Genomic DNA, 13,046 nt, shown 5'->3' on the forward strand with positions numbered 1-13,046 from the left:
TACACTCATTTTATGTGATATTTTCATTTTGTGCATTTTTTAGATGCTATTAGTGTCACGTATGTGGTGTGTATATATAATATAAAATATGTTAGAAGTCCATCACCCATTAAGTTTATTAATTTGTCAGATTTGATATGAAAATCTTTGCTCGGTGTGCTATATATGTTTCTATATCTGAATTATCTTAATTCTGTATACATAACTGATGAGCACTGAAAAGTGCGCATTTAAACCTCTTAAGCTTGGGTAATCTAGGACCTTATCCTAACTTATTTTCCCGTTTTAGTCTAATTTCATGTTATTTTCCTTTTCAGGCACTTATCCCCAAAATAAGTTAATCTAGCTGAATTAGAGCATAAAAGATGCAATCTCAGGCTTAGTGGAAGAAAAGAGCAAAGTGGAAGCATAGTGGTGGAAAACAGGAATCTTCGATCGATCAGACCAAGCTCAGATTGATCTTACAGTGATCGTTCCAACCATGCCAAGATGGATCGAGCCTCTTATCCTTATCCTCAGGAAATTTCTATCTTCGATCGATCCAACATTACTTCGATCGAACGGACTTCTTTGATCTTATCCCCACCTACCACTTTTGTCCTTTTCGCAAAATATCCCAAAAATATCTCAGATTTGTCATTATTCCAAAAAGGCACCGCCATGGTTCAATCGATCTGACCACCCTTGTGATTCATCGAACCTCCTCAAGTGTGAGAAAAATAGAGTTCCAGCTAATTAAAAGGTGTTCTCATGGTGTAATCATTTAGAGGTCCTAATGCACAAGGTTTGACCATTGGGTGTGACACTTGAGCTACCTATATAAGGATTTTGAGCCATTTTTACACATATACAATCTTAGAGAAAGGAACCATATACACAAGAGAGGTTGGAGGAGTCTAGAGATTAGAGAGACACACACCATTTGGGAGTTCTTCCACTCATCTAGGGTTTCCATCAAGGACAAAAAGATCATTCCTACCATGGAGATGGCCCTTGAGGGTTAGATGACTACATTAATAAGTGGCTAAACCATTCTTTTGGGGCTAGAGATAGCTCTAAGCATGCCTCCTAGACTTTGATGTTTTGTATTTTGAAGGGATTTGTATTGTAATTCTTGTCTTGACATTTGATTTATATATGAATCTTGTTTCTACAATGATTTGTGTGGTTTAATACTTCCAATTGATCATTTCATTCTATTCATATGTCTATGTATGCTAGAATAGAGGGTTATGTGTTTATCTCTAGGTTTTGTGATATTGATGCATGTCTATGTGTGCTGATGCTATGAATTTAGTAATGGTCAAGGCATGGTGCTTTAATGGAATACTCTTGTGGTTTGTTTGATGGTTCATACTCATTTCTTGATGGATTGTGCCTCTTTCTTAGTTTAATTAGTTTAATTTTCATGTCCCAAGCTTAGTTGTAGTGTAGTTACCTTACTTTCATACATGGGAGAACAATCCATACTTATTGTTTGATGTTCCGTGCTTATGAATACAAGTAGTATATTTCTCTAATTTGATGACGTGTAATTGATTGTGGACTTAAAGGAAGGAATAATGGCTTAGTTTGATATGTTGTGCTATTCACTAGTTTGTCTAGATGATGTATACTTAATTAGCCATCCATACTTGTTGATTCAATCAATCACACACACTAATATTGCAACATATAATCCCCCTCATTCATTACACATTAAGTGTCTAAGAAAGTGATGTTTAGTGGTGACCTCTAAGTCCCAAGATCCCTCTCTTACATTCTCTACATTTTACTCTACTTCAATTACTTTACCTTGCATCCATTTAGTTGACATTATAGTTTAATTAACCAATCAAAACATCTTTGATCACTCGACCTACTAATCCGACGTTGATTTCCAAGCATAATGTGCTTCATTTCCCTTGGGACGATCCCTACTCGCCTTAGCTATATTTACAGTTAGAAGTGATAGAGACAATTTCTAAATTTAAACATGGCCGCACTGCATGCAATTTGGTGCATTGGTACGACACGCACCAAGTTTTGGTGCCGTTGTCGGGGAGTGGCACCGTCATATTATGGAAATCAATTAAGAATTAGTACTCTTTTGATCGTGTCTTTATTTTACTTTATTTTGGTAACTTATTGCGTTTGTTATTGATTGGCTAGGTGAATTGAGCCAAGGGAAATGAAGTAAATTCTAAAGCAAGGAACAAGCCAAGCTAAGCTAGGCATAAAAAGCTAAAATCTAAAAAAAAATTGCAAAGCAAAACAAGGCAAAAATTGAAATTAATTTGAAGATGCTTAATGACCCTTTATAAGTTTTTCTAAACTCTTTCTCTAGTTAAATCATGAGCCCGCGTGGAGGCAAGTCTTTCTTTTCTTAGATAGATCGTGAGCCCGCGTGGAGGCAATTTAATTTTTCTTGCATATTGTTCAAAGCATGGGAGTATGGGATGATCGTATATGGAGGATTGTTGATTTGTTGCGGAGGTGAAATGTTTGCTAATTGCTTGTTTCTAGTTGTTTTGTTTGTGCATGCATGGTCGTAGATCATTAAATCCTACTCTTGTCCCACTTAATTTGAATTTTGAATCCATTGTTCGTAATTCTAAAGGAAGGGTAATTCTAGTCATTCCATTTCATTAATGGAAGACATCAATGAGGACCATGTGGAAGACCTTGGTCACATAGACCAACAAGGTATCCTCCACCCTAATGTGCATCATGATAACATTCAAGTACCATTAGGCATGCCAAGACCTTTTATTCCACCACAATAACAAGGCCAAGTTCCATTGGGAATGCCTCGGCCAATTTTTGCTCCACAACCTCCCGTTGCTTAAGTTAATCAAGGTGCTATGTAGCACCACCGATTGTGAATCCTTCTCTTACTTTGCGTGATCATTATGTGCCAAATGAATATAATGCACTTACAAGCATTCAATTGCCCCTATTTAGAGCACATCATTATGAAATTAAACCGCAAACTATTCAAATGCTTCCCAACTATCATGGACATCCAAGTGAAGAACCTTACAAGCATTTGGATGAGTTTCTTAAAGTGTGTTCCACCGTAAAATACACGGACATGCCGAAAGAGGTTTTGAGATCAAAACTCTTCCTTTTTACCCTTAAAGATAAGGAAAAATATTGGTTCAATAATCTTAGACCTTTTTCGATAACTTCTTGGGTAGAAATGCAACAAGAGTTCTTGAAAAAATACTATCTGGTCTCAAAGACCAATGCAATGAAAACCTCAATTCGTGAATTCTCTCAAGGGGATGGGGAATTATTTCACGAGGCATGGGAGCACCTCAATAACTTACTTAGGAAGTGTCCACATCATGACATTCCTAAATGGCAATTAGTGCAATTTTTCTTTGAAAGTTTGTCAAATAATTTTAAAGGAATGGTAGATGCTTCCATGGGTGGTTCATATCTTGATAGGCATGAGGATGATGTATGGCGTCTTTATGAAAGCATGAATGAGAATTCAATGCATTGATCCTTGTCATCTAAAAATGAAAGAAATCTAAGTGGAAGGAAGAATGTTGGCTTGTATGAAGTTGACAATTCCAATGACATAGCGGCCGAAATCAAGTCTTTAACTCAAAGGTTTGATCAACCAAAATTTGGTGAATCAAGTGTCTTCCTCCCTTAATCATTGTCGTCACAATTCCAATGAATCTTGCATGACTTGTTCTAGTGTCTTACATTCTACTTCCAATTTTCCCCATGGATATGTGCAAAGTGAGAACCATAAACAAGTGAATTCCACATTTGTCAATCAAGGGAATAATCCCTAAGGCACACATTACAATCCCAGGTGGAGGAACCATCCAAACTTCTCTTGGAAAAACCAAGGGGAAGGCTCAAACCCTCCCCAAGGTGGTTTTCAAAGCAAGTATGTTCCGCCCCCAATGCAAAGCCAAGGTTCCCAAGGTTATAGATCATCTTTTCAATCATTACATAGAAACCAATTTTCTAACTCTCATTTTCCTAATCAACCATCTTATTCTTAAGGAAATTATAGCAGTCCCGCTTTTGAGGAAAAAGTGTTGACTACTTTGGGTACGTTGGAGGCAAACACCCAATTACTTCATTTCCACTCTCAATCCATTACGAAGCTAGAAACCCAAGTTGGGCAGATAACTAGTACTTTAAATGCTAGAGAAAAAAGGTAAAATGTCTTTGAATCCAGCTCCAAAGCAATTATTTGTTGTAGAAACCAATTCCTCATCGGAAAGTCATATGATTGAGCATGTTAATGCGGTGACGACCTTGAGAAATGTAAAAATTGTTGACAATCAAGTTGGTATTCAAAATGAAGAGAGTGAACCGGTGCAATCGAAAGTTAACACCCATCCCGTCTCACATTCTATTCCTCCTTCATTGCATGTGCATGATCCTTTTGTTGACAAAGTTTTGAAAAATGATTTGAAAAATTCTTGTGTTGAAAGTAATTCCAAAAAGGATTCTGAAAAGGTTTATGAGCCAAAGGCTCTATTTCTGGATGCCTTAAAATGATCCAATTCTCTTAAAAAATAACAAGGCAAAATGAATGAAATTATTGAAGTGTTTAGGCAAGTGAAGATTAATCTTCCTCTCTTGGATGCAATTAGACAAATTCCGGTGTACGCCAAATTTTTGAAAGATCTTTGTACCCAAAAGAGGAAGAACAAGAGTCAAGCACCAAAGAAAGTTGTCTTGACCAAGCAAATAAGCTCCATTTTGCAACACAACACTCTTCCAAAATTTAAGGATCCTGGCTCACCTACTACCTCTTGCATCATTGGTAACTATGTCATTAACTAGGCTCTTCTTGATTTAGGAGCAAGTGTGAACTGTCTTCCATACTCGGTGTATGTTCAATTAGGCTTAGAAGATTTAAAACCTATGTTGGTGGTTTTGCAACTAGCTGACCGATCCATCAAAAAGCCTTTGGGTATAATTGAGGATGCGTTGATCAAAATTGATAAATTCTTCTTCCCGGTCGATTTCGTAATCATAGACACGGAACCGGTCGCAAATCCCAAGAGCCAAATTTCGGTTATCCTTAGCCGTCCCTTCTTGGCAACCTCTAATGGCAGCATAAACTGTAGGACAGGGATAATGAAAATTTTATTTGGTCATATGAAGGTGAAGTTGAATATATTTAATCCAACCCCCAATTCTTTGGACAAATATGAAGAAGTTTGTGTTGTTGAAAAATGTATTAAAAATGAATGTGAAAAATCTGAGTCTTTAATTGATGTTGAACATTCTCATGGTTTGTTTTCCAAAAAGACTTTGAAGAAAAATGTTTTCAAGCCAAGTGTTGAAAGGGCATGGAAGCCCAAAAGTTGCATTGAGAAAGGACCATCAATCTTCTTTGACTCAAATCCAACAAGTTCTTTAGGGAATAATTTGTTTGGTAGGGTTCAAAGTGCTTTTCACCCCGCTAAGGAGGGGATGCACAACAAGATTTTTGTTCTGGGCTAAAAGAGCCCAACGTCTTGCTAGAGACGTTAAACACTAGTGATTCATAGGGTTTTTAACCCTATTCCTCATTTCTATTTTACCTTTCATTTCTTGCGTCGTCTAGATATATTCTGGGATCATACACATTGTTTGAGACTTTGATAGGGAATGCATGTGTTTTCATTTTTGAATTAGACATTTTGTGTCTATTCGATCGATCTGAGAAGAAGTTCAATCAATCGAACAATCATCCTTGCATATTCCCATCTTCCTGTCCCATCGTGCGAAAATCTCTGTATATTTCATCACTCTGTGTATCGTGCGAACTTTCTTCCTGATCGATCTGAGTATTCCTAGATCGATCTAGCTTTCCTTTAGATCGATCTGTGTCCCATACTTAGAAAAAATTTTGAAACTCAAAAAAATCACCTCTCTGTGTATTGTGCGAAGATCTGTGCAGGTTTTCACCTGTTGGATCGATCGAGTTCCGATTGATCAATCTTCGATCGATCTGTGCACTTCTATTGACTTTGACTTTTTGAATTTCAAATTTCAAAATTTTCAAAAATGTTTCTACAAATAATAATAATAATAATAATAATAATAATAATAATAATAATAATAATGATGATGATAAAATAATAAATAATTTCCAAAAATCCAAAAATATTTTTAATTTTTAAAGATTCAAAAATTTTCAAAAATTCAAAAATTTTCAAAAATATTTTGTTGTTTTGTGGGTTCGATCGATCTGCATACCTTCATGATCGATCTGGGTTCGATCGATCTGATAACCCAAGTGATCGATCGAACCGGTCGGAGACAGTTTTTAAAAACTATGACCCAAGGGTCACTTGGATCGATTTCAACATCGATCTAAGACCCTCCTTCTCTCCCACCGCTGTTCATTCGTCTTCCCTACCTCCGGCGAACTTCTGGTGACATCTCAGAAGCTTTAAAACTTCTTTCTCGATCCCGATTCTCTCTCTCTCTCTCTTAGACCACTTCTTTCCCTCGTTTTTGGTAAGTTTTTGATCTTATTTTCCATTTTCAAACTTAATCTAGTAATCCCTATGTTGCCATGTTTAGCTCTAAAGCTTCTCATGATTCGTTGTTCCATTTTTGAGTTTTTAAGCATGTGTATATATATGTATATATATAGATATATTTTTGTATATATTTTGTTTCCGATTTTGATTTTGGGGGTCATGTGCCGATTTAAGTGACTATTCTTGCTTTGTTGAGGTGTATAGGGGCCTACGAGCATATTTAGATGCCCCCGTGTTGTCCATGTCACTGATCCGTGACTGTTCATGTTTTTCCACAGGTTCGATCGATCACACTTGTGCTCTGATCGATCAGAGCACGATTGATCTCTATTATGTCATGATCGATCCAACTTGGATCGATCCTATCTTTTACATGATTGATTGAACTTCACTGCTTTACATATACTGCTCATATACCCTTTTTTGTGTTCCATGCTATCTCATTTTTGCCCAATGCCTGTGTTTTCTACATTGGTCGCATTCTGCTCTATCATATCTAGCATGTTTCACTTTATTGGAATAGTCACTATCTATACTTGGCTGCATTATCACTTTCATAGATTCATGTAATTTATTCTAAGTTGTCCATCTTGACTTGACAAACATGTTTCTATCTGTGTGCTTTAAATTATGTATCTCATATACTGTTTCATGTACTAACTACAATTGCAAGTGTTTTTCTCTTTTTTGTAGACTATGGCTTGAGTCAAGACCACTACCCGTCGGACATATGAGCGTAGGGTGCGGCAGCGAGTAGAGGAGCCAACTCCCGCTCAGTCCGAGCACTCCTCCTCTTCTGCACCCGCATCCTCATCTTCTTCATCGGCAGAGGAGGCCAAGCAGGCACTACCACCATCACTTATTGCACCACCGGCACCACCCGGTATAGTCCGTGACAGAGTGGACTGTAGATATTCGTGCTTTTCAGTAGCGCATGAGTCCATTTTTAATGATCCTTTCTTCTCCCAGTTGATTTTGACCAAGGCGACCTACGAAGAGATTTACCAGCGTAACATTTCTCCTATCTTGGCCTTGGTGGCCAATCCAGTTTACCCGTGGCTAGTCTAGTTGTTCTACTAGAACCTCCGGCCGGCCCTGAGTAACCTAGCGAAGTTACAGACCACCATTGACGGCTATCCCATCTACATTACAGTTGAGACACTGGCCACAGCCTCTCAGTGCCCACACGTCTGCCCTCCAAGTATTGATTATCCTATTCTTTGGAGACCATCTGATGCAGACATGGCCACAGCTCTGAATGGCCCTGCTAGTGCTGGTGATACATTTGCCACCAGGACTCACTTGCCCGACGACCTATGGTTCTTTGATTCGGTGTTATACTGAAATTATTTATAGCGGGGCACAAAATTCATATACGATTAGATTTTCTTGCAGCCTTATATGCCTTCTACATAGGCCACTGGTTCTCTATTTTTGCACTCAATTGAACTGTTATGATGAAGCTCTACACAGATTACATCAGCAAGAGTAAGCCTAAGAGGGGCAAATTCATCCCCTTCGCGCATTTGATTACTCAGATCCTCCGGGACTAGCACTATCTTTCCATTCAGAGGAGCATCCTGAGATAGGGGCTTGCCACTATGGTAAGAAGGATTGAAATAAGAGCTACAATGCTCTTATCAGGAGTCTTGAGGACGAGGCCATCTTAGCAGCCGAGGAGGCAGAGTTGGCAGAGATGGAGGAGGCAGAGGTAGCAGTAGCAGATGCAGCAACAACATCAACAGCAGATAATCCAGTAGATGCCCCAGCGGCTGTGGGTGCACATATGGAGATAGACTTGGAGCAGCAGCCTCTAAAAGAGTCACCACATCACACTCCAGCGGGGTCCCCATTACATTCTCAGGAACAAAGTCAAGGTGAGCATCAGTTTCACGATCACGCCATTCCTGACGCTCTAGCTCAGACACCCAGCTTAGGTGAGCGTATCTAGACCTTGGAGGATGCTGTAGTCTCCCTCCGAGTATATGTGGCCTCTCTTAGGACCGATGTGACTACTCTCCGTGCGGACGTCCTGACTGCACTGCAGGGCATTTCCAGAGATATCCGCGGTTCACACCCTACCAGACTGACTTCATCTGCCTGACCTCTCTTTCTCTCTCTTTATTATTCATATATATCTATGATTTTTGACTGTTACTTTGATACTGTTACTATATTTCTTGCGGCCAGTCTGTTGGCCTGATACTATGATGTACACTATATTTTTTCTATTTCTCTTTCTATGCATAATATTTTTGGATGTCCGATTATTATATTGATATATCTATTTGTGATTGACTCCATTATCAGGTGCATCCCAGTGACTTTAGTGAGAGTGTGCTACCCAAATTTTTCAGGACCACCCTTATTCAGCTCTTTCTCTTTATTTCATTTCCTATCCTACTTGCACTTGCATGTCCACTGTGCACCATTATTATCCTCTTTGTTATTTGATGAGATTTTATCATAGTGCCATCTTTTCAGGACCATAGTAAATCCCAAGTTTGGGGGGGGGGGGGGGGGGGTTATACCACCCACTTCAGATACTTATGTCTCGGCCATTCTTTGCCATAGTTGCACTGGTATACTTTTTCCTCTTTATATTGTTCTCTTTACACATTGAGGACACTATGCCATTTAAGTTTGGGGGTAATGTGTGTTCTTTGCAGTGTTTGTTTTCAATTCAACATTTTGAGCATGACTTATGTATTTGAGGGATTCTCTATGATTGGTCCATAACTAGCTGTGATTTTAATCTTTTGAGGACTATATTGCTTAAAATTTAAAAATTGCTTGACTTGAGAGTCCAATACTCATTGTATGCCGTGTGGATCCCTTTTAGGAGTAATTTTTTTGAAAGATTGACATTTTGCTCGCATTTGTGGTCCAGATTATCCTGATCATGTGATTGTTTTGAGATTTACTCTAAGATTCTACACTAGCACAGGCACACACTAGCATTCATTTATGGGGTACATGCTTTGTTGGTTATTGAATTGGTTAGATCCCAATTGAGCTAGTAGTGCATTGAAAGCTTTCATTCTTGACAAAAGTGGATAACAAACCCTTTTCATTGAGTAGCCGGGATTCTAGCCCCATCAAGCACTGAATTTCTTCCGCCGAAAGGTGGAGGGCCCAAACTCTAGGTTAATAATTGAACTTGCTATTCCAAAAAAAAAAAAAAAAAGTTGCAAAAGCAAAATAAGAAAAATAAAAAAAGTAAGGACTTCTCCCAAAAGATGAGAAATGGGAAATGATTAGATGGAGGTTGTTTTGATTTGTAGCCTAGTTGATTAGAGCTTGTAAGTCAGGTATTTTAACACCTAATGCCCTAAAACCGTCTGGTTTAGAAGTCATTGACCTAACGCTCGACCTCATGGATTGCTAGAAAGCTTAATAGATCAACACATTACACTATGCTTCCATCTTTGATCGTTAGGGATAGAAAAAAAATCGAGTGAAAATAATAAGCGCACCTAGATCAATAAAGCTTTAATAAAAGGTCCACTCTTTATCTTGATAATCGGTACTAAATTTGTGTGCTAGTTTGAGGGTAAGGATGTGATCATTTCTTTAGTGGGCTAAAATAACAACATATTTGATGTCGGTTCACTCAAAAGGATTCTAGAGTTGTTTTGATTTGCATAATCATTTTCTTGATGTGTGGAGGACTATACTTGTTTGCTTGATGTTGAGATTTTGGGAGATTGCTTGGAAATGGTTGAAAAATTGCATACTTAAGGTAGTTTTCTCCTAATGCTTGTTTGCAATATTGGTACCTCTTTTGTGAGAATGAGCTTAATGTTTGTGGGTATCATTTCTGGAAACCCTCACGAGACTTCACTCGTCCACTAAGGGTAACCTAGGGGTTTAAAAGGCTTATTGCATATGCTAAATTCAATTGTGTTTCCTACCAAAATGGCATTATCCATTTATTTTTTTCTAGTTTATAGTTGTTTAGTTGTTCATTTCATTCATTTACTTTATAGTTCATTGCTAGAGACTAGCAATATTTAAGTTTGGGGGTGTGATGAGTACTGAAAAATGCGTATTTAAACCCCTTAAGCTTGGGTATTCTAGGACCTTATCCTATCTTATTTTCCAGTTTTAGTCTATTTTCATGTTATTTCCCTTTTTAGGCATTTATCCCCAAAATAAGTTAATCCAGCTGAATTAGAGCATAAAAGATGCAATCTCTAGCTTAGTGGAAGAAAGGAGCAAAGTGGAAGCAAAGTGGTGGAAAATAGGAATCTTCGATCAATCAGACCAAGCTCAGATCAATCTCATAGTGATCGTTCCAACCATGCCAAGATGGATCGAGCCTCTTGTCCTTATCCTCAAGAAATTCCCATCTTCGATCGATCCAACATTACTTTGATGGGTCGGACTTCTTTGATCTTATCCCCACCTACCACTTTTGTCCTTTTCCCAAAATATCCCCAAAATATCTCAGATTTGTCATTATTTCAAAAAGGCGCCGCTATGGTTCGATCGATCTGACCACCCTTGTGATCAATTGAACCTCCTCAAGTGCGAGAAAAATAGAGTTCCAGCCAATTAAAAGGTGTGCTTATGGTGTAATCATTTGGAGGTCCTAGTGCACGAGGTCTGACCATTGGGTGTGACACTTGAGCTACCTACATAAGGATTTTGAGCCATTTTTACACATATACATTCTTAGAAAAAGGAACCATATACACAAGAGAGGTTGAAGGAGTTTAGAGATTAGAGAGACACACACCATTTGGGAGTTCTTCCACTCATTTAAGGTTTCCATTAAGGAGAAGAAGATCATTCCTACCATGGAAATGGCCCTTGAGTGTTAGATGACTACATCAATAAATGGCTAAACCATTCTCTTGGGGCTAGAGATAGCCCTAAGCATACCTCCTAGACTTTGATGTTTTGTATTTTGAGGGTATTTGTGTTGTAATTTTTGTCTTGAAATTTGATTTATATATGAATCTTGTTTCTACAATGATTTGTGTGGTTTAATACTTCCAATTGATCATTTCATTCTATTCATATGTCTATGTATGCTATAATAGATGTTCATGTGTTTATCTCTAAGTTTTGTGATATTGATGCATGTCTATATATGTTAATGCTATGAATCTAGTGATGGTCAATGCATAGTGCTTTAATGGAATACTCTTGTGGTTTGTTTGATGGTTTATACTTATTTCTTGATGGATTGTGCCTCTTTCCTAGTTTAATTAGTTTAATTTTCATGTCCCTGGTTTAATTGTAGTGTAGTTTTCTTACTTTCTTAGATGGGAGGACAATCCATGCTTGTTATTTGATGTTCCATGCTTATGAATGCAAGTAGTATATTTCTCTAATTTGACGATGTGTATTGATTATGGACTTAAAGGAAGGAATAATGGCTTAGTTTGATTTGTTGTGCTATTCACTAGTTTATCTAGACAATGTATACTTAATTAGTCATCCAGCTTGTTGATTCAATCAATGGCACACTCTAATATTGCAACATATATTCCCCCTCATTCATTACACATTGAGTGTCTAGGAAGGTGGTGTTTAGTGGTGACCTCTAAGTCCCAAGATCCCTCTCTTATATTCTCTACATTTTACTCTACTTTAATTGCTTTGCCTAACATCCATTTAGTTGACATTTTAGTTTAATTAACTAATCAAAACATCTTTGATCACTCGACCTATTAATCCGACTTTGATTTCCAAGCATAATACACTCTATTTCCCTTGGGACGATCCCTACTCATCCTAGCTACATTGCATGGAATTTGGTGCATTGGTACGGCACACACCAATAACCATTTGATTATTATAATTTTTAAAATAGTAAATTGTATCAACCATTAAAGAATGGGTCAGTTACGGAATATTAATTATTGCCTATTATTGGTGCACTAGATGAAACTTATATGATTTTGTGTTATGCATAAATTTGAAACTTACCCTACTAGCCTATGACAGTTTTGATACTGGGATATAATTGATTAGAATTAATTAATTACCAATTGCTTAAATTAGGAATATATTTACTCTACGTTTTATTTATATACCTTTAATTCTATATATATATATTCAAAATATATATTAGTAAGAATAACAAATGCATCGTCCTGCCGGTTAGAGAACATTACATTAAATTTATTTATACTGCTTGTAGCCGTTAAATCTTTTTTAGCTTAAATAGATATATATTTCAATTATGTATGTTATGAATTTCATTCCTAGCTGTTAGAATGTTGCCTTTTATTAGCATTCTTTTATGATATTTATGTCAGTATCTTAATTACTGAGAAAGTTAAATGATTTCCTAATGTCATATAGGTTTGAATCTTATCATATTAATGCAGCTTTGATTAGAATTAATGTCTTTTTTCCTAAATGAAAGGAGCATATAGATATGAACAAAATAGCACAAAAACAGCAAATGAGAGCATAACCTCATCAAAAACAAAAACCAAAGTCCTTAGAAAGGACACTCAAAATCCTGAACTAGCAAGCATAGAAAATTACAAAATGTCTTCAAGATTAACTCCCAAGACATCTAGAACCTCCAAT

Source organism: Cornus florida, unplaced genomic scaffold (genome assembly GCF_030987335.1).
Source record: "Cornus florida cultivar Cherokee Brave unplaced genomic scaffold, ASM3098733v1 CherokeeBrave_3.0.0_Hap2_Chr10, whole genome shotgun sequence".
NCBI classification, from domain to species: Eukaryota; Viridiplantae; Streptophyta; class Magnoliopsida; order Cornales; family Cornaceae; genus Cornus; species Cornus florida.